This window comes from Rhinatrema bivittatum, chromosome 7, assembly GCF_901001135.1.
Source record: "Rhinatrema bivittatum chromosome 7, aRhiBiv1.1, whole genome shotgun sequence".
NCBI classification, from domain to species: domain Eukaryota; kingdom Metazoa; phylum Chordata; class Amphibia; order Gymnophiona; family Rhinatrematidae; genus Rhinatrema; species Rhinatrema bivittatum.
Genome location: NC_042621.1, coordinates 20,227,423 through 20,249,223, shown reverse-complemented (window position 1 = coordinate 20,249,223; position 21,801 = coordinate 20,227,423). Strand labels below are relative to the sequence as shown.

Genomic DNA, 21,801 nt, shown 5'->3' with positions numbered 1-21,801 from the left:
TGCAGAAATATGACCTATAAATTTATCCCAATCATTTCCCTGCTGTTTTTAGTTCACAGAGCGATGAAAACATAACATTATATATAATGCTTCTTCACTAGGTTCCACAGATATATCTACTAGAGATGAGCAAAGCCCAAACCGATAGTTTTGGCCCGCCAAGGGAAATTTCATTTTTCCCGCGGTTCGGGCTTTTTTTTTTCCGCACTAACAGAGTTAGTGTGCGCTAACTTTTAAACATTAGCGTGCACTAACGGGAGTTAGCATGCGATGGAAAAGGTACAGAGAAGGGCTACCAAAATGATAAGGGGAATGGAACAGCTCCCCTATGAGGAAAGACTAAAGAGGTTAGGACTTTTCAGCTTGGAGAAGAGACGGCTGAGGGAGGATATGATAAGAGGTGTTTAATATCATGAGAGGTCTAGAACGGGTAGATGTGAATCGGTTATTTACTCTTTCGGATAATAGAAAGACTAGGGGGCACTCCATGAAGTTAGCATGGGGCACATTTAAAACTAATCGGAGAAAGTTCTTTTTTACTCAACGCACAATTAAACTCTGGAATTTGTTACCAGAGGATGTGGTTAGTGCGGTTAGTATAGCTGTGTTTAAAAAAGGATTGGATAAGTTCTTGGAGGAGAAGTCCATTACCTGCTATTAATTAAGTTGACTTAGAAAATAGCCTCTGCTATTACTAGCAACAGTAACATGGAATAGACTTAGTTTTTGGGTACTTGCCAGGTCCTTATGGCCTGGATTGGCCACTGTTGGAAACAGGATGCTGGGCTTGATGGACCCTTGGTCTGACCCAGTATGGCATGTTCGTATGTTCTTATTAGTGCGCGCTAACCCGAAAAATAAATTTTTCCGAAATTTCGGAAAAATTACTTTTGTTTTTTAGGTTCTCAGAAACTGGATGAATTAGGCAATTCTGTTGAAATTGACTAATTCATCCAAAATTAATGCACATCCCTAATATATACTGGTTCTCTTTTCTAATACATTTCACACTTTCTTTCCTGGTCCCACAAACTCTGCATTCTCTCAGGGGATTGCTTTACAGTATGTGAGGTAGGTAGGACATAAGAAGCAAAGTATCTTTCAATCAGACTCAGTGCTGTATCACCAATACCTACAAGGCAAGATCTCCTTCTGAGACTGACCTACATGTTGTCATGAGGAAGACAATTTTCAAATGCAGCTAATTGGGTAAAAATGGACTGTTGAAAATTTTCCTACCTGCTCTGTTTCACAGCATGGGTACTTTCACAGCTGCCACAAAGAGGCAAGGGCAGGGATGGAGTGAGGAAGAGTAGAGCTGGTAGATATTGCAATGGATTTCATTTTGAAATCCTCACACATGTCTTATGGTGCTGACTTCTCTACAGATATGGAAGTGTTCCTGGCTCTGACCAGTCTCAAATTTGCAAAACAATGCAGTGATTTAAAAAAAAAATTGCCCTATGATTTCATGGGCAAGAATGCAAAATCTAGAAAAATTAAGTTTGAGTTTGGATGCATTATTTTGCAGGCAACAAATGAATTGAACATCAAAACAACCAAAAGATCTACAGCCCACCATCCCTTTCTCTCATGCCCTATGAAGCAATTTTTATCAGTTTAGTTGTTCATAGGGATGGTAACTTTCAAACCAGCATTTGAGAGCACAATTGTGCGTGTGTGTGTCAGCCCACACCCAGGGACTCGGCCATTTTATAACATATGTGTGTATGTTATAAAATAATCTGGCCATGCAAACATGTGCACCAAATGTTAAGTGGGCACATGCATGTGTGCACAAATCCTGCTTCTACCGTGTAAGTCAGGGTACTTTAAAAGTGATGAGTGCTGACGCCAATGCCAGTTAAACCAGTTCATTCCCTGTTCACCCATTTAAGAGGTAAGTCCTCCAACCCCCCCCTAGTTTATTAGCCTTCACTTCCCTCATTTAGCTCCGACCCTTAAAACCCTGCAAATCTGCCTGTTTTTCTATATTTTATAAATTACACCTCATCCATAGCAAAAGAAAACTTACGTGGTAGGGGATCTAGGCGAGCACCCAAGCACGTAAGTATTTACGCACACATCTCTGGTTCACGCCCTGAAATGCTCATGACCCACCCTCATCATAGCCACACCTGTCCCTTTTTGAAAACTTTGGAGATGTGGAGGAGATATGCGCAAATCCGTTCAGTGCACACGCGAGCCTGACTTATTTACACATCTCCTAATTAGATGGATTGTGATAAATTGCAGGAGGACCTTGCGAGACTGAAAGATCAGGCATCCAAATGGAAGATGAAATTTAATGTGGACAAGTGCAAAGTGTTGCATATATGGAAAAATGACCCTTGCTGTGGTTACACGATGTTAGGTTCCACATTTGGAGTTACCACCCAGGAAAAAGATCTAGGCATCACAGTGGATAATACTTTAAAATCGTAGGCTCAGTGTGCTGCAGCAGTCAAAAAAGCAAACAGAATATTAGCAATTATTAGGAAGGGAATGGTGAATAAAACGGAAAATGTCATAATGCTTCAAATGCAGTCAAAACAGGAGAAGACCACGGAGGACCTGGACCAAAGATGAGGACACAGACGACTGTGAGACTTGATCCGAAGGCAAAGCTTGAATGAATGCTGGGCCCTTTTGTAGGGCTAAAGAGGACTACACCCGGGGAGGAGCTTGCAGGGGGCAACACCTGGCTGGCCCTTTAAATGGAGCAGAAAAGGTGCACCCCGGCGCCTAGGAAGGCCAGTGGAGGAGCAGTACCTCGGACAGCGGTGCCCAGCCACACGAAGAAGCAGGGCCTCACAGCAGCACACTGCTGCAAAACAGATGGAGGCGGAAACCCAGGCAACAGCTGGGACGGCTTCCTGCCAATCAGAGAGGACCCCAGTGACAGCATCAGCAGCTCCATGCTGTGGAGACAGGTCGGCGGCGGCACTAGGCCACAGAACAGGGCCTCAGCGATGGTGGCTCCCTGCCGCTGAAGACAATGAAGCTGGGAGCGGCCTCCTGGCCGCTTAGGAGGTTGAAAGCATAGCGATAGAGGCGGCGAGTGCGGCAGCAGCTGTGGGCTCCTGGCCATTGGGGTGGTCGGCAGCACGGCGGTCCAGGCCGTGACTGCCGAGGATGGCTCAAGCGTTGGTGGCAGCTCGGGTGAGTGGAGAGGCCTGCTCACGGGGATTAGCCCCTCGGGCAGGAATCGTGACAAGAAGAGACGGCTGAGAGGGTCTTTAAAATTATGAGAGGTCTAGAATGGGTAAATGTGAATCGGTTATTTACTCTTTCGGATAATAGAAAGACTAGGGGGCACTCCATGAAGTTAGCAAGTAGCACATTTAAAACTAATTGGAGAAAATTCTTTTTCACTCAACGCACAATTAAGCTCTGGAATTTGTTGCCAGAGGATGTGGTTAGTGCAGTTAGTGTAGATGGGTTTAAAAAAGGTTTGGATAATTTCTTGGAGAAGTCCATTAACTGCTATTAATCAAGTTGACTTAGAAAATAGCCACTGCTATTACTGGCATCAGTAGCATGGGATCTTCTTAGTGTTTGAGTACTTGCCAGGAACTTGTAGGTTGTATTGGCCACTGTTGGAAAGAGGATGCTGGGCTTGATGAACCCTTGGTCTGACCCATTTTGCCAATTTATTATGTTCTTAACTTTTAAACAGGTGTGCAGGTGCACAGTTGCATGCATTAATCGGCTTGTGCCAAGGGACACATCCATTTTTCAACATACGTGCGTATATGGGTGCATTTTATAAAGTAGTCGGGACACAAATACATTTACAGTAAATTTTAAATGGATGTGTGCATGTGTATGCAAATCCCATCTCTATTACTTAAGTGGGCAAATTTTACAGGGGACGTGTGCAAATGCCATTAGCCATTTTCCCAGTTCATTTCCAGTTCACCCAGTTTAGGGATAGGACTTACAAAAACCCCTAATTTAATAGCCTCCCTTCCTCGCTGTGAGCCCTGACCCTTAGAATTATGCTCACTTTTCTAATTTATTTTATTTTAGCACATACACGTCATCCAAATCAGAAAGTGTGAATCCCGGAATGCCCATGGTCCACCCAGACTAGGCCCACACCTCACCCCTATTTCTAAACTTTGTATATGTGCATGCGGCGGGACATACACGCATACAAGGGTGACTTATAAAATCCTTTCGGCATGCGCTGGCCGAACTTGTGCTCGTATCTCCCAGTTTTGGTGCACGCCGGGCTTTTAAAATTCACCTTAAAGGTTTTGATTTCAAATGCAAGCCAAGGAGTGCTCCTTTCCCAGCACATATTCTGTGCACATCTCACTGGCAGGAAATTGTGGTGATGGAAAGGTCCAGGATACTCTGATGGAGTAGGAGTGTTAATGGGCGATATCAGACTGCAGGGTCTGCCCCCTTCTCCCTCCCTCCCTCACACACACACAAACACTATATTCATGCAGACATGCACCAAATCTTCCCTGCCCATGTGTACTCTGAGGTTTCAACCACTACTGTGATCTGTGATGCCCCCAACTATGATCTGTCTTATGATGGCTCCTCAGTAAGATCTGTGACCCCACTTATAAGATCCAACATCTGTCCTCCCATTTTATCTTGAAGGCTACAAGTTACACACCATTGGATTCTTACTGCTATGGCAGTGATCAAGAAACCAACTGCTTATCTGATACTAACTGCATAGTAATTCAAACAGTATTGTTTGTTTTTAAATTTGTTATAACCCACCTTTAGGCCATTCTTGGTTAAAAGCGGAATATCAAATGTCTTTGAATAAATAAAATAAACATTAATACTAAGCTCCAGCAACTCCCACCCAGTAACAGGACAAGAAACACTTTTAAGCTATCTAAAAATCTGTTTACTGCTCCATTTCCCCCCTCCAACTCCTCCTTGCCAGCAGAAGTGAAATCTTTTACTGAACCTTTATTTTGGATTACTGTATTATGAAATAGTTTGTGATTCGCTCTGTGGTTTGATTTGAGCTAACGATGGAAAATCAAATTCAAATCAATCAATCAATACATAAAATCTAGATCTGGGGTCCCTGGTGCCCAATTGGTCTCCTAGTAACCTCCAGTAACCTTAGACATGCAACTCAACCTGCCAGCACTCTTTGCCTAATGGCAATGCTGTAATCACGATTGCTGCTAAATGATCATTTAAAAAACAAAAGTCATTTTTCAGGGCTGGAAAGGGGTATGGGGGTGTAAGGAGTGACTAGGGGGTGAGATCGCCTTTCTATTTTAGGAAAGGGTTACCTTCTTACGAGAGGTCCTTTTCCTCCACCTTCTCCCTCCCCAGCCCACTAGAAGTATTTACCATGTATCACCTAGCAGCTGGTCATGGGCTTACAGCCTTGCTGTGTAAAATACTGTGCTGACAGGGTGCAGGTGGGCACTGGGGGCTACAGATGCAAGGTCCCTGGTGTCCTGGTGGTGTCTTGGTAACCTCCTGTGACCTCAGACCTACAGCCCATGCCTGCCAGCACAGTCTGCATGATGGCACAACTCTGTGATTAAACTAATGGCAACAGCATATTATTCTAGAGTTGGGGAAGGGGGTGAGGATAGAGTGGGAACACCCATCCTCTTTGATGGGAGGGGTAGCTCCCTCCCAAGTAGAAAAGGAGGTTCCTTCCCTCCCTTTCTGCAGATCAAAAAACTATATTATTACTTTTATCATTGGCAGATTCCTAACAGTCCTTCTACTGAGGCATATTGTTGCAGAGCCGATGTGACCCGGGAGAGCTTCCTCATGTCCTGTTGCTTTCTGGGTAATCTCACAGGGCTTCCAGCTTACAGTATTAAGCTTTCTGCATCATGTATTCCACAGCGGTACTGTGACCAGAACTGCAGCTACTAGGAAACATGTAGGGTATGTCCTGTAGAATTTAAGAGTAGAATAGGGGATGGCCTGTGACTACTTAAAATACTAGGGGGGGGCGGGGACTGGTGAATGTAGATGTTGGGCTATTGTGAGGATTTTCTAGGGAGATGGAATTCACATTGTCTTAAGCTTCTCAACCAATGATCACATGAAAAATGGCTTATGAGCTCTGTTCTATAGTGCTGTAAAATACCTAAAAATAGGGATTATTTTCTGGTAGAAATCAACTGCTGAAAAACTTGATCTTCTCATTTTTAGTGGTTTTTTGAGTGCCACAGTTCTCCTAAAGCAGTGTATGAACTGATAGTGCAGACAAAAATATCAATTTTAAAAGCTTGGCACGCACATTAATTAGGGGATGAGCGAATAAGTCCAGCTCGCGGGTGACAAGAGGATTTTAAAAGCTGCCTGGATACGTGCATATTTGCCGCAGCACACACATCTCCAAAGTTTTCAAAAAGGGGTAAGGCATGGCCATGATTTTGGCAGGGCATGGGCATTTTGGGGCGTGAACCAGATAGTTGCACATAAATACTTACACACCTGGGTGTGCGGCCAGAGTCCCTGCCATGTAAGTTTACTTTTGCTATGGAGGAGGTGTAAGTTACAAAATAAATAAAACTAGGCAGCTCTGTGGGGTTTTAAGAGAGTGAGGGCTAATTTGAGGGAGTGAAAGTTATTAAAGTAAGGAGTTTTGGAGGATCTATCCCTTAACTGGGCGAGCTGGGAGATAAATTGGTATAACTGGGAGTGTATTTAGCATGCGTCACTTTCAAAACGCCTGGCTTAAGCAGTAGAAGCAGGATTTGTGCATACATGCAGGCACCCACTTAGAATTTGGCGTACGTGTGCACCCAGGTGTGCAGCGTATGTTATAAAACGGCTGCACACCTGGGTGCGGGCCGACGTATGCACACAAATGCGCACCTGCACGCCGCTTTGAAAATTTACTATCAAAGGAGGTAATTTTCAAAGGAGGTCCTTGAGTAAATATGGCATGCTATCGCAGCAATTTTCAAAAGCCTATTTACGCTCAGCGAAGGTATCTTAAGCAGGCGTGCAGGCACACATGTGTGCACATTCATCTGCCCGCATACACATTCAGCCATTTTATAACGTACATGCGTGTATGAATGCATGTTATAAAATAGCCTGACTGCATGAACATGTGCGCACAATGCCACTTCTACTGCATAAGGGGGTTGATTTTAAAAAAACACAAGTGCCATTGCCATTACCAATTTTATCAGTTTGTTCCCAGTTTGCCCCCAGTTTAATGGACTCCCTTTTCCCCTGTCAGTCCCGACACTTAAAACCCTGCCAATCTATTTATCTTTATTTTATAACTTGCATGGCATCCATGTTAGAAGTAAAGTTACGTGTGAAATCCAAGACCCCGCCCGTTTCTGGGAGCTTTTCATTTCTGCGTGTAGCGGCACATACGCGCATACTTGGCTGGGTTTTAAAATCCGCTCAGCACACATGAGCCCAGCTTATTCATGCATCCCCCGACTGGTGTGTGCATCAGGCTTTTAAAATTCACCTTCTAAAGTGCACTTTCATGGGGAAAACCTATTTATGATTTAGTAGCATATATTGGAACAATTATCAAAATCCCACTTTCTTGTGTAAAGTTCATTTATATGCATAAAATCCAGTTTTGTGTATGTAAATCCTTTTCAAAATTACCTTCAAAAGGATTTACACCTGAGTTATGTCCACTGCTTTTTGTAACTATGGTAAAATATGAATATAACTATTGAACTGATAGTCACAAACAGTTATGGAGAATATATGCTTTGTTGGTACTGGAAAGATTAATTTACAAACTGAAGCAATTTAGTATGAAGAAGTAATAGTGGACCCAGAAGTCTCATTTAATCTGAGTGACTTAAATTGATCAGTCCTGGAATACACATTATAATTATCTAGAATTATGTTTATTTCTTTTTATAAAACTAGTAAAAGGGTATATACAGTATATATATATATATATATATATGTGTGTGTGTGTGTATGTGTGAAATATGAAGGAACACTATTATCTAAAATATAAGCAATATTATATAAAAACAATTTTTATCATTGTTTATTATTTTTGTTAGAAAAAGTATATAAATCAAATATCAAAAATAAAATGCATATATTTAGTAATGTTATGAACAATAAATGTGAATGAAAATGCCACATCCATGAAATATTTAATCCTTCTTTGACAACAGTCTCTTGAGAAAGTTAAAGAATGTTCCGTAATAAAGTGGTCTTGCTTTGAAATCAGCATGTGTTCAAAATCAGTTTACAATCATCTGTACTGGAGCCGTGCACTGGGTCCAGTACTAGATCACCATCTTCCCTCCCTTGCACCACCCTCCTCCCACCTATCCCCCCCATTCCCCCTTTCAACCCTCCCTGCCAACATTAACCTTAAAATATCCTCATCAACAAGTCATTTATGTACATATGTTATATACTACATCAAATGTTCCATGTAATCCTGTTATTTCTGTTATAATTCGTTATATTTATTACAATGTTATAATTTATTATATTTATTACAATGTTATAATGTAAAATAGGGCTGTTACTACCCTATTCTTTGAGTTATCTGGAAACCGATGTGATATCTCGATCGAACGTCGGTATATAAAATAAATAAATAAATAAATAAATAAATGTTATAACCTGGTCATTGTAGAACAACTCTTTAAGCCTCAACAAAAGGCCTTTATGTTTCGCGAAAGGACGGCTTCATCAGGGGGAGAAATTCAACAAGCACTGTAATCCTTTAAAATAAAAAAAAAATGTGATCTTATATTTATCTTGATATGAAATGACACTTAAAAAAAAGTTAAAAATGAAGAAATCACAACATAATCTGTCTTTTGTCTGATTATATTTAAACACGGTGTTGCAGTAAAACAATTAGCTGAATGTATGTCACAGAAAGTTCAATAATCTATAAAATAATAATTGATAAAAAAAACAAAAACAAACCACCCGGTATGTACAATGCATTCTAGCAGCCTACATTTTATGAACATATAAATTGTTAATAGAAAAGTAATTTGAACAGCGCTTACCCGCACCTTCTTTTCTCCTGAATGTTACAGGGGAAATCATGAAGAGGGTAGCAAACCAAAGATTTTGGCACGGTCTGCCTGATCCTCTCACCAGTCACAGGACTCAGGATGAACTGTTCATTTCTTGCCATGAACATTAGAGCACCCTGGGACTACTGCCTCACCTTTTCCATGTGCATTGAAGCCCATCATGCTTAGAACTGAGCTGCCTTTTTTCTTTTCTACAGGCGAACATGCCAGTTAGTTCAATTGAAAACTTGGGGAGATCAGAGCACATTGTGATGCCATCAGACATTTTAAAAGTTGCCCTATCCAGAGTTGGTTATTCAGTCATAAATATATGAGCATATCTGTACCAAAAGAGTGAACTTAACATTATGGAATAGTTACAAATCTCCTTGCTTGCTGAACCACATTACTCATGTAAGACACAGTAGATCAGGATTCAGTAATCTACACTTTCAAGGTCAACCATGAAGACAACAAAGTGCAATCAGCAGAGAGGTGCACTAGGAAAACACACAAAGGTTTAATCAAGCCTTTTTTATTTTAAATGGATGTGCATTCAGCTTGTTGTAGTTTGCTTACCAGAAGAGGACAAATTGATCAATTAAATTGAAGATTGAACTTGTGCTGTTTGGCTAGGTACTGACTCTGAGTTAACCCTACAGTTTTTTCATTCTTGTCACTGATTAATACCTGGTAATTGGATTTACTTAACTTTAACTGTTAACTACTGTATAGTACCTATTATTTAAAATGGTTGGGGCCAAGTTCATTTTGGAGAATGGGTTTTTTCCAGACAATGGAAGTTCTGGATATGGGAATTTTCTTATCAAAGAACTTGTGATAATTTGAGCTTTTCTGGATAACATAACTCAAATGGGTAGGGCGGGAAATAGTGCATATTCCCCTCTCCTTCCCCACATGAAATATACATACAGCATTTTGGATTTACAAAAGACTGCAGTTTATTAACAATAACTCACATAACCCAAGCCCCACAAACATAAGATAACATAACATAAGAAATGCCATACTGGGTCAGACCAAGGGTCCATCAAGCCCATTATTCTGTTTCCAACAGTGGCAAATCCATATCACAAGTAAAGTACATGGTAAGTTAGGGGGTGTTTAGGGGTCGAGGCGGAGGGGGAAAAGGGAGGAAGGGTAGCTAGAGGGTTAGGGAACTGGGGAAGGCCCAATCTCATCACCACTCACTTCAAACAAAATGCCCACCGTTCCACGCTCGAATCAGCGAGCGGGCGTCCATGTGAATGCACTGGGAACCGCACGTAGAAGGACACCTGCATGTGGCTTTGAAAATTAGGGAATAACCACTGCTTATTACTAGCATTAGTAGCATGGGATGTATTTACTGTTTGGGTATTTGCCAGGTACTTGTATTTTGGATTGGCCACTGTGGAGACAGGATGCTGGGCTTGATAGACCCTCAGTCTGACCCAGCATGGCAACTTCTTATGTACTTCTGTTCATAAGTACAAGTGCAAGTAAGTATTTTCAGCAGCAGAGTTTACACATAATTTATAAAATGTCTGTCTCTATATTGAATCTCGGGTTATTACACAATACACACGTCTGGTTGCAATTATTGTGCACATACATGGTAACTTTCAAACTAATCTGTGCAGCATATATGATCGTACAAAGATCTAAGTATTTTATAACTCTTACATAAATGATATGTTCATACTTTAAAATATACCTTTATCATGCACATGCATGGATGCTTACATGCGAATATTGCAATGTATTGAAAGCAAGTATTTAGTGTTTTGAATTATATGTACTTTTCCTATCAATTTTTAAAATATACATGCAATTATTTTATGCTTAAAAATAAAGTACAACTTTCTCACTTAAAACCCAATTTACACGCATAAGTTGGTATATTTTAAAACATGGGCATGTCATTAAAATTACCAGTGATCTGATTTATTTACCAGATTACCCAGTCCTCCAGGTCATCAAGACCTCTAGTTCTTCAACCTGAACTCCCCCCAGTTCACTCAGACTTGCCAATAGTATACAGTAAACAAGTCTGATATCAATTACGCAATGTTATTAGCAGTTGTAAAATTATGCGAAATGTACGCACACAAGTCTCTTATGAAATAGCAACCTAAAGTGTGTAACTGTGGTCCCACTGCAGAGCTCCCCTAGATGGTCCCTTTTTTTGTGTATATATATGCACACAAAATCTAAAGTACAGGGGGTTGATAACTGTTAAATAGCCACGCGGGCGTACATGTCCGCTCATATGCCAGCTCGCGCTAATGGAAGCAGCTATTTTATACCATACATGCATATATACATGTATGTTATAAAATCAGCAGTTTGTACATACATATGTGTGTGCAATTTATATGGATGCATGCATTGCGCACAAATGGCGTCTCTACCGTGTAAGTGTGGGGATTTTGCTAGGCAAATACCCACTTCCCCAGTTTCTTCCCAGTTCTCCCTGGTAAACAGATAGAACTTCCTAATCCCCCTAGCAAGAGAGCCTCCTTTTTATCCTATTAGCCCCAACCCTTCTAAACCCGCTAACTAGCCCTGATTTTTTTTATTTTAAAACTTACTCATCATCCATAGCAGAAGTAAAGTTACATGGTAGGGGACCTTGGCATGCACTTGTGTGCATAAATACATATAAATAGATGCCCACATGCTGCCCTTTTTTTAACTTTCTGATTTGTGCACATACCGGAAGATAGATGCATACTTGAGTGCTTCTTAAAATCCACGTGGTATGTGCCAGCCCTAGACACGCACATATCTCCCGGCTTTGGCGCGCATAGGGCTTTTAAAATTTATTTATTTATTTATTTATTTTTAATTTTTAGATACCGATGTTCCTGTAAAGAATACACATCGCACCAGTTTACAAGGAACTGAACAGTCGCCTCCAGGGCGGAAATACATTAAAATACAATAAAATACATTAAAAAAATTTACCCTTATATGCGTAGCTTCATAAGAATGTGCCATACTGGGTCAGACAATAGATCACAAGTACCTTACAGGATCTTAAAGGGTAGATAGACTCCAAGCTGCTTATCTCAGGGATAAGCTATGGATTTCTGCAACTTCACCTTCATAATAGTTTATGGATTTTTCCTCCAGGAACTTGTCCAAACTTTTTTTAAACACAGTTTCCCTAATAGGGTTCACTACATCCTCTGGCAATGAATTCCAGAGCTTAATTATGCATTTAAAATATTTTATTAGTTTTAAATGTACAACTTAGTAACTTCATTGTGTTTCCCCTAGGCTTCATACTTTTTGAACGAGTAAATAACTGATTCAGGTTTACTCGATGCACTCCACTCATGAATTTATAGACCTCTACCATATCTCCCCCTCAGCCATCACTTCTCCAAGCTAACCTCTTTAGCCTTTTTCACAGGGGAATTGTTGCATCCCATTTATCATTTTGGTTGCCCTTTCCTTTACCTTTTCTAATTCTGCTATATCTGTAGCGTAGTCAATCAAAACAATGGTCAGAGCACGGAGAAGGCAGGCATAGTCAAGCATGGCTAAGGTCCAGGAGCACGGAAAAGGCAGGAGTAGTCAACCAAGCCAATGGTCAGGGCACTGCGAAGGCAGTAGTAGACAAGCGTGGCTAAGGTCCGGGACTGAAGAGTAGTCAGGCATAGCAGAGGTCTGGGGCTGGAGAGAAGCCGAAGAGTTGTCAAAGCAGAGTCAAAATCCAAAGAGTCAGTCCAACACATAGACGAGGCAGGTACGAGGAAAACAGGAACCGGGAACCACGGGAATCAGGAACACTACGTAGAGAGGATTCTATATCAGCAACGAGTACTTGGAGTACAAGGAGACCTGTTGCAAAGGCAATGCTATGGAGCGAAGCCTGAACTTATATATGCTGAAGAGTCTGACGTCAGCATACAGGGCTGCGGCCAGGTTCCCGCCGGGGGCCCTTTAAAATAACTAGCGATGTGCACGCATGCGCCTAGGGAGGGGTGCAGTGCTGATTGCGGTGTCTCTCTGTGGGCCACGTGGAGAGGCCCGACGAGCAAGGACGAGCAATGGACGAGCAATGGACGAGCAATGATCCCCAGTGTTGGCTGGCAACACTGGGGACCATGGCAGATCCGGAGGCACCAGAGGCGACCTAAGGTCGGAGCTGGCGGCCCACTGCTGCCAGTGAAGAGGAACCAGGAGCTGGAGTCTGTGTAAGAAGGTGAGAAGGCCACGCCACAGGTCTGCCGTGGGTGGCATGCGTAACGGGATATGATAGAGGACTTTAAAATCATGAGAGGTCTGTAATGTGTAATTGTTGCGATCCTGCCCATGAGGAGCGTGGGCAGGCTCTTACCTTCTCACAGCCAGTTGGGCTGCTGACGCTGCTGCTTCTCTTTCTCCCTGAATCAGCTGGGGCTGTCCCCGCAGCTGTTGCCATGCGGCCGGCTCCTCTGCTCCTGTTTCTGCCTTCCTCCGACGTACTGCTGCGATCCCGGGACCTTTCAGCCAGCAGGGAGGCCATCCTTGCCAGTGCCTGCTTCAGCCCGGGTCCTTGCCTGGCAGGGAAGCCGTCCCTGCTGGTGCCTGCAGCTCTCTACTGTGCCTGCAGCCTGCTACAGCTCTCTATTCTGCCTGCAGTCTTACCTCTCCTCCTGGGGCTGTCTTCACGGCATGGAGCCGTTCCTGCAGTCAGCCCTTCTCCTGCTTCAGTCCTTGCAGCTCTCTGTTCTCTCTGCCGGTGCCTGCAGCCAGCCTTACCTCTCTCTGCTTCTTCCTGCTTCAGTCCTTGCAGCTGGGAGCTGCTCCACTGACCTGCCTTCACCCAGCTCCAGCCCAGGGCTGCTCCACTGCTTCCCTGGGCCTTCCACATGGCTGAGGATGCCACCAGCTTCCAGCTCTTCTCTCCACCTCCCTAGGGCGCGGGCGCGCGCCTCTCTGCTCCTCTTCAAGGGCCAGCCAGGTGTGGCCCCCTGCTGACCCCTCCCTGGGCGTTGTCTACCTCAGCTCTACTAAAGGGCTCAGCGTTCAGTCTGTCTTTGCCTTCGCAAGGAGTTGGTCACTCCTGAGATCCTTCGCTCCAGGAAGTCGTCCGTGTTCCAGCACTTCTGCAAGGTCCTGTGTTTCTTGTTCCCTGTCGGAGCTCCTCGCCCAGTCCTGATGTTTGTCTGCCTGCTGTTCCAGTCCCAAGGTCTGTCTCTTGATCCAATACCTATGTTCCAGTCCTGATGTTACCTACTGTTCCAGTTCCATGTTGCAGCCCTGAGGTGTGACTCCTGTTCCAGTATCCGTGTTCCAGTCCTGATGTTACCTGCTGTTCCAGCCCTGAGGTCTGTCTTAATCCTTGTTCCTGATCCTGATGCTTGAACCTTGCCTTGAGCTGCCAGGAGTGCAGCAAACCTTACCTTGAGCTGCCAGGAATGCAGCAACCTGCTTCTTCCCTGTGCTCTCCCGCTCTCAGCGTGGTCCGCGACCAGCCTTCCAGGGCTGTGTAGTTTGCGCTTGGGACAGGGTGATCCGCGACTCAGTCCCACGGGTGGTCTGAGTAGGGCGCCCTGAGGGACAGTACCCATGTCTTCCTTCAGCCCTCGTTCCTGAGTCCACCTCCGTGCATCCAGTACCTCGTCCTGAGTCCACGTCTGCTCCTGAGTCCACCTCTGTGCATCCAGTACCTCGTCCTGAGTCCACGTCTGTGCCTAAGTCCACGTCTATGCATCCTGCACCTCGTTCCTGAGTCCACGTCTATGCCTGAATCTACGTCGTTCCTGAGTCTCGTCTGAATCCATGTTCCAGTCTTCGCTGCCCTGGCCTCCATCCGGCCTGCCGCTTCATGCCGTACCCTGCGGCAGGTCCGAAAGGGCTGGGAACGGTCGGAGGACTGTTCACAAGACCAACATTGCGTTGTTGGGTCTTCCAAAGCGTGCAGGTCCGGAGGAGGGCCTGTCTTCCAGTCATCACTCCAGCCTTGCTCCCGTCCAGCCCATGCTCGGGCATGCCACGCCTCCCGCGGCACCTCTTCAGACCTCTCTGGCGTCGGGCCACGGCCCAAGGGCACACACATCTCCCAGGAGTGGGATCGCTCTCCTAGCGCTCCACAATAGTAATTGTGAATTGGTTATTTACTCTTTCAGATAAAAGGACTAGGGTACACTCCATGAAGTTAACACTATTAAAACTAATCAGAGAAAATTATTTTTCACTGAATGCACAATTAAGCTCTGGGATTTGTTGCCAGAGAATGTGGTTAGTGCAGTTAGTGTAGCTGGGTTTAAAAAAGGTTTGGATAAGTTCTTGGAGGAGAAGTCCATTAACTGCTATAAATCAAGTTGACAGAGAATAGCCACTGCTATTACTGGCATCAGTAGCATGGGATCTACTTAATGTTTGGGTACTTGCCAGTTACTTGTAGCCTGAATTGGCCACTGTTAGAAACAAGATGCTGGGCTTGTTGGACCCTTGGTCTTACTCAATATGGCAGTTTCTTATGTTCTTATGTTCTAATAGAGTGATCATCATGTGAGAACAGTAACAGTAATACTTTACTCAAGGTTAATTACAAGGCAAAACAAATTAGGAAGTCGGGACTATGCAAAATGATTGGGTTTTTAAAATAAGAGTTTTGGCAACCAAATCTGCATATTGTTACTTTTTATTAATGCTTTTATACTTGCAAATATTTCAGACAAACAATTTTCCTCTGTCATATTCCAGGAGAAAGAATACTTTGTATTATTCTCTCTCTGATGACTTATGTTGTCCACACCATATTAGTTGATTTATATCTTAGGTGATCTAATAGCGTATGCATATTTTATTCACCTTAGCATCAAGATATTTTATTAGTAGATCCAATGTCAATAGATGTACTAGTCTGCATTTTAAGGGCTCTGTATAGACCTGCAATGTTTTGTGTTTTATTGTTGCAAACATTTTTTAAGGGTTTTGTTTTTTTTTGTAGCCTTGATACACAGGCCTGTTTAAAAAGCATGCCAGTCTCTCCTAGTATTAATTCTGCACTGTGCATGGAATTCTGATAGACTTGGAAATGGTAGCAATGATTATTATTATGCCTTATCCCTGAAGAGATCAGGGCTTCACAGTGATAGTAAAATGTTTCCCAAATTATGGATGATACTGCATGCCAAAGAAGTACTAATAGAATGGTGATAGTTGCTGCTATACTACATGCTGTGTTTCCTTGATCAATTGACTATTGAATGGTAATATAAGAAATAGCAAATCAATAAGACCACAGGTAAGAGGAAATAAAAACACCTAAAATTGCGAGCTAGATTAATCATAGATCTATAATAGAACTATTATTTCTTGTCCATACAATTTTTCAGTTGGAAAGAAAACCACTAGGGCCAGCCTGATGGAAGGACCTGAATTCAATTTCTAACTCTAGTCTTCCACTCCCTGGGGTTGGTCACAGTCAGTGTGCAATGATGATGCTTAGTGGACAAAACTAAAAGGAGATATAAGGGCAACTAATCTTTTGTTAGGAATTTAAATAAAGGGAAGAGAAAAAAGATAACGTTATGGTTTTCTAAAGAAGCAGCTGAAAAGGTAAGGGAAAAAAGGTCAGCATTCATCAACTACAAGAGTGCAGAAAGAGGAAGACAGGTAATATCTGGAAAAATTAAGAGAAGTTGGGAAAGTAATCAGGAATATGAAAATTCAAATAGAAGAAAAAATAGCAAATATGGTAAAACAGGGGGGACAAGACTTTTTTTTTAGATATGTTAGTGATAGAAGGAAATATAAAAGTGGCATTGTGAGACACAATGGAAAAGGGGAGGAATATATAGAGCCTGATGAGAAAAAAAGCAAAACTTAACAAATATTTCTATTCAGTGTTCACTGTGAAGGACCTGGAGTAGGATCATATAAAACAACATAAATAAGATTGCAAGTGAGGTAAACCTCAATCAATTTTCAGAACAGTGTTTGAGGAATTAACTAAATTTAAGGTAGATGAGGTGATGAGGCTGAATGGGATATATCTGAGGGTACTAAGAGAACAGAGATGTCATGGCAGCTTTGCTGACTGACCTTATCAAAGCTTCCTTACAGTCTGGACTAGTTCTGGAGGACTGGAAAATGGTGAATAAAAGTTGCTGAGAGCTATAGGCCAGTTAGTCTGACCTCTGTGGCGAGCAAACTAATGGAATTGCTGCTAAAATAGAGGATAGTGCAGTTTTTGGGATCAAATGGATTGCAAGCTCCAAGTCATCATGGTTTTACTAGAGGTAAATCTTGTCAGATGAATCAGATCAATTTCTTTGATTGGGTGACCAGAGAGTTGGATCAAGGGAGAGCACTAGACGAGGTAGATTTCAGCAAGGCCTTTGACAAGGTTATACACAGAAGGTTTCTAAATAACTTGTATACCCTTTGTACAGACCCTAGAGTGACTGACTGGGTTTGAAACTGGCTAAGTGGAAGGCACAAAGGGTAGTGGTACATGGGATTTTCTTTGAGGAGAGAATTGTTACTTGTGGTGTGCCTCATGGTTCAGTCCTTGGACTGGTTCTTTTCAACATTTTTGTGAGTGACTTAACAGAACGGTTATCGGGAATGGTTTGTCGATTTGCCAATGATACCAAAATCTATAATAGGGTGGACAGCCAGAAAGGAGTGGAAAACCTGAGCAGGGATTTAGTGAAGCTCGAGAAATGGTCTAAGGTCAGGCAGCTAAGATTTAATGCTAAAAAATGCACAGTAATGTATTTGGAATGCAAAAACCATAGGGAAAGTTATAGTATTGGAGATAAAATTCTTCTAATATAAAGGAAGAGCAGGATCTGGAGGTAATTGTATCTGATGATCTTAAGGTGGCCAAACAGATGGATAAAGTAATGGTAAAAGCCAGAAAGATGCTTGACTACATAGGAAGAGGATTGATCAGCAGAAAAAGGGAGGTGATGTTGCCCTGTATATGGTGAGACCTCACTTGGAATACTGTGTAAAATTCTGGAGACCTCTCCTTCAAAAGGACATAAACAGAATGGAGTCGGTCAAGAAGCTAGCTACTAAAATGGTCAGTGGTCTTCATTATAAAGCATAAAGGGATAGACTTAAAGATCTAAACATGTATACCCTAGAGCAGTGATGGCGAACTCCAGTCCTCGAGTACCACAAACAGGCCAGGTTTTCAGGATACCCACAATGAATATGCATATGGAAGGTGAGATAGTGGAGATATGATAGTGACATTCAAATATCTCAAAGGTTTCCATGTACAGGAGGTGAGTCTTTTTCAATGGAAAGGAGGCTCTAGAACAAGGGGTCATGAGATGAAGGTGAAATGGGATAGCTTCAGGAGGAAATATTTTTTTACTGAGAGGTGGTGGATGCATAGAACATCTTCCCAATGGAGATGGTGGAGACAAAAACAGTATTTGAATTTAAGAAAGCATTGGATAAATACAGAGGATTTCTAAGGAAGTGATGCTGAATTAATTGGGTGGATGGGAAGACTGGATGAGCCATATGGTCTGTTTTTGCTGTCATGTTTCTATGTTTCTATGGTTGGATAGTTGCAGGGTTCTAGAAGCAGCCTTGGCACATGACCCCTCAGCTGAAGACCATTGTTTTAATGACTGGACTAAGCTCAGAGAGAGTATAAACTGGGGGGGGGGGGGGCGGAATGTTCATGTAGATGAGAATGAAGGCTTATGATAAAGATCCCAGATCTATTTCTGATGAGAGGAGCAGGAGGAAATTGCCAACCTAAAAAACAGAAGGAATACCATTGATGTGCCTTCTTATAAAATTGTGAGGCTCAATGAATCACAAAAACATTTATTTTATATATAGTGCCCTTTCTATGGAATGCTTTTCTGCAGGACCTAAAGGGGGAGGTATTTACCGCCAAATTCAGGAAAATGCTGAAGGCTGTTTTGTTTAAATAAGCTTTTGATCTATGAGTGAGAAAGTCAGCTATAGCACTGCTTAGGATATTGTTTATGTCAGTTGTGTTTGTTTTTGCAGCAAGTTGGTACATCTACCTTGTATGCGTTTGTCCTTAATTTTGGCTGATGCTAGGTTTTATTTGTCTTGGTGATTTTATGTTTAGTTTGTTTTAATATGTTTTATGTTTTTTAATGTTTGTTTTACTTGTTTATGAATGTGTTTTATGTAAACCAGCTTGAAATGTTGATAGATGGTTTATACATTTTTTATAAATAAATTATTCAGGGTTCTATACAAACATTTTTTCACAATTTTAGAAAGAGGGTATATGTCTCTAAACTTAAGAAAGCATAAGTAGGATAAGTAGAGGGGTTGCACAGGGAAGTGAGGATAAAACCATGCATCAAGCTGGGATCTGTGGTATCCTAACAGATAGGGTCAATGAACAGAGGAAAAGGGAGTTGATTTCAATATTCTGTCTCTCATATTCTATGCATCTATACTTTTTGTAAAATCTTAATTGTCATGGTGGCAAACCAAGCGTGAACCAATACAGTCACATACAGAGGGGGAGAAAGAGGATTCCCCAGTCTTGTAGGTCGTTCTTATTTCCCAAGAGAAAAACAAATAATGCCAGTCTGAAAAAGCTTTTCCAACCCATCCATACCCATTTATGTTACTTTCAGTTCTGCAATCCATGTAACTCAGCAACATAAATTTCTGTACAGTATAATGCCTTTATGCTCAGCTCTCCAAGATAAAACATTTTTTCCAATCCTTACATTTCATTTCCACACCAAAGTTATTGTTTGCCTATACCCCTCCGATAGCATGTGCATTATTCTTTTTGAATAATGTAGACACTTCAGCCTGTGCCTGATGTACATGTAAAAAAATAAAAAAATTCCAAATACAGAGGCCTTTTTTATGAAGCCCTTTAATCTTAGCTTGTCAGCAAGCGGAAACCTTCCATGACAGTATGAAAACTTTTATTGTTAACTCTGCATATGTTTATTGTGTTCTCAAGAGAAACCTTGGGAGTTGACACAAAAAAAGGTGAGTCTAACAGACTCTGTTAATAGTTAAATCAAATTAAAAGTGGTATTAAATAAACCCAAGTGTACTTCTTAGCCATCTAATCAGCTTGGTATTAGCACACCTCGAACAGGGATAGAGAAGGATTTATACAAGGACAGAAGTTAACAGAAATAGATGTCCACACAGTCTCTATGTGTATAAATATATTTATGTCATTTTGACATTATAAATAAAGGACAAAAGGGGCAACAATGATTAAAGCTTTATGCTCTTCCTAGATTGCATGAACCAATGAAACTGATAAAGGAGTGTAATAAAGGGGCACAACAGCAAGACAGACCATAATAGTGTTCTATTTCTTTTCCTGCAAAATGCCACAGTGTCAAATTTAAAGCCTAGATAAAAGAGTTTGTGGGAGGCTTGATAAAGGAAGAAACAACGCTTCAAATGCAGTCAAAATAAACAGCAGTGGAAAATCCCGGATGAATATTCGGTGATGCAGCGTAAAACCCTATTCATCAAAGAAAAGCTATATGGTGTCAAAAAAAAAAATAAATCATTTTTCTGCCATATTTTCCTCAACTTCGGTCATGTAGTTCCACAAACCTTACTTTTAATTGAGCCCAAACAGTGCAGTGCTAGAGCTATGTGAATATAAAATCATCATCTATACACTTAATTCACTTGCTGTGATAAATGTATATGTTCTTGAATGCATTTTCTAAAATTATGATTTTAATGACAGAATAGAATTTATAGTTGCTGCTGTTTGTAATTTTCACATAGATTTTATATATGGCATGGATGTTTTATAGATGGATAGATAGATAGATGGGAAGGCGGCTATGCAGCTATTTTGGAAGTGGAATGAATTTAACTGGCACAAACCTTGAGGTCAATAAGCAATTACCACTTATTTGTGGGCAACCTCAGTTTCCCAATCACAAATGGCACAGGTCCTCTGGCTTTCCAGTTTACTTAAAGGCATTCTGAAAGTACTTACCTCACAGTGACAAGACTGCTCTAGATACATCAGGCTCAAACTACTGGTGGGATTTAGAAAAGAGATAGAGTTGAATATAGTTTCCTTCTGGAGTTGCACACACTTCTAAAGACCTCTTATATATATATCCCAGTACATGCATAAACATGCACAGTCACATAAACTTCTCCCCTTCATAGCCATATAGGGCACTCCGAGGTCATCAACTGAATGAAGCTTACAAGAGAAGTCTTCTCAGGGCGAGACTCCTGTGCCTCACATCACAATTATATAGCATCTGAAGAGTCCAATAATTGCAAATAGCCATGCACTCTTACCCAACCTAAATACCGCACATCTACACTCCTTTTAACAAGCGTAAATAGCACATTAGAATATATAGAAAGAACCTTTCATTCTATATCATTTTAAATCAGTATTTTTGTAATAAAAAAGCATGCAGTCTGATTAGAGCTGTAAATTATTTAAAATCTGATATAAAGAAGCAAAAGTCACATTTTGGTACCTGGTAAAATGGGTTTTAATGTTCTCCGGGTGTGTGTGACACAAGACAAAACTAAATACACAATACCAAGGAGCACATTATGTTTTTCTACATGCCCAAAATTGCACAAACTAAGGGGGTTATTTTTCAAAAGCTTATCGCACGCGATACGGCTGTATCGCGTGCGATAAGCCTCTGTCGCATGCGAAAAGACCCTTTTCGCGTGCGATAGCATGCTAATTGGATTGGGGGTGGAGTCAGGGTGGGGAGGGGCAGAGTCATGGTGGAGAGGGGCGGAGTCAGCGGTGTCTTCGCTGCTGGCAATAATGTTAGTTACGTTATTGTTAGCAGTAGCGTGCCGAATAGCG

General features: G+C 41.8%; 1 protein-coding gene across 2 annotated transcripts in view; it reads left to right on the top strand.

The window, feature by feature from the left end:
- CDH8 (cadherin 8) overlaps positions 1-21,801 on the top strand; it is a 515,521-nt gene that overhangs the window by 239,227 nt on the left and 254,493 nt on the right. The window lies entirely within an intron of this gene.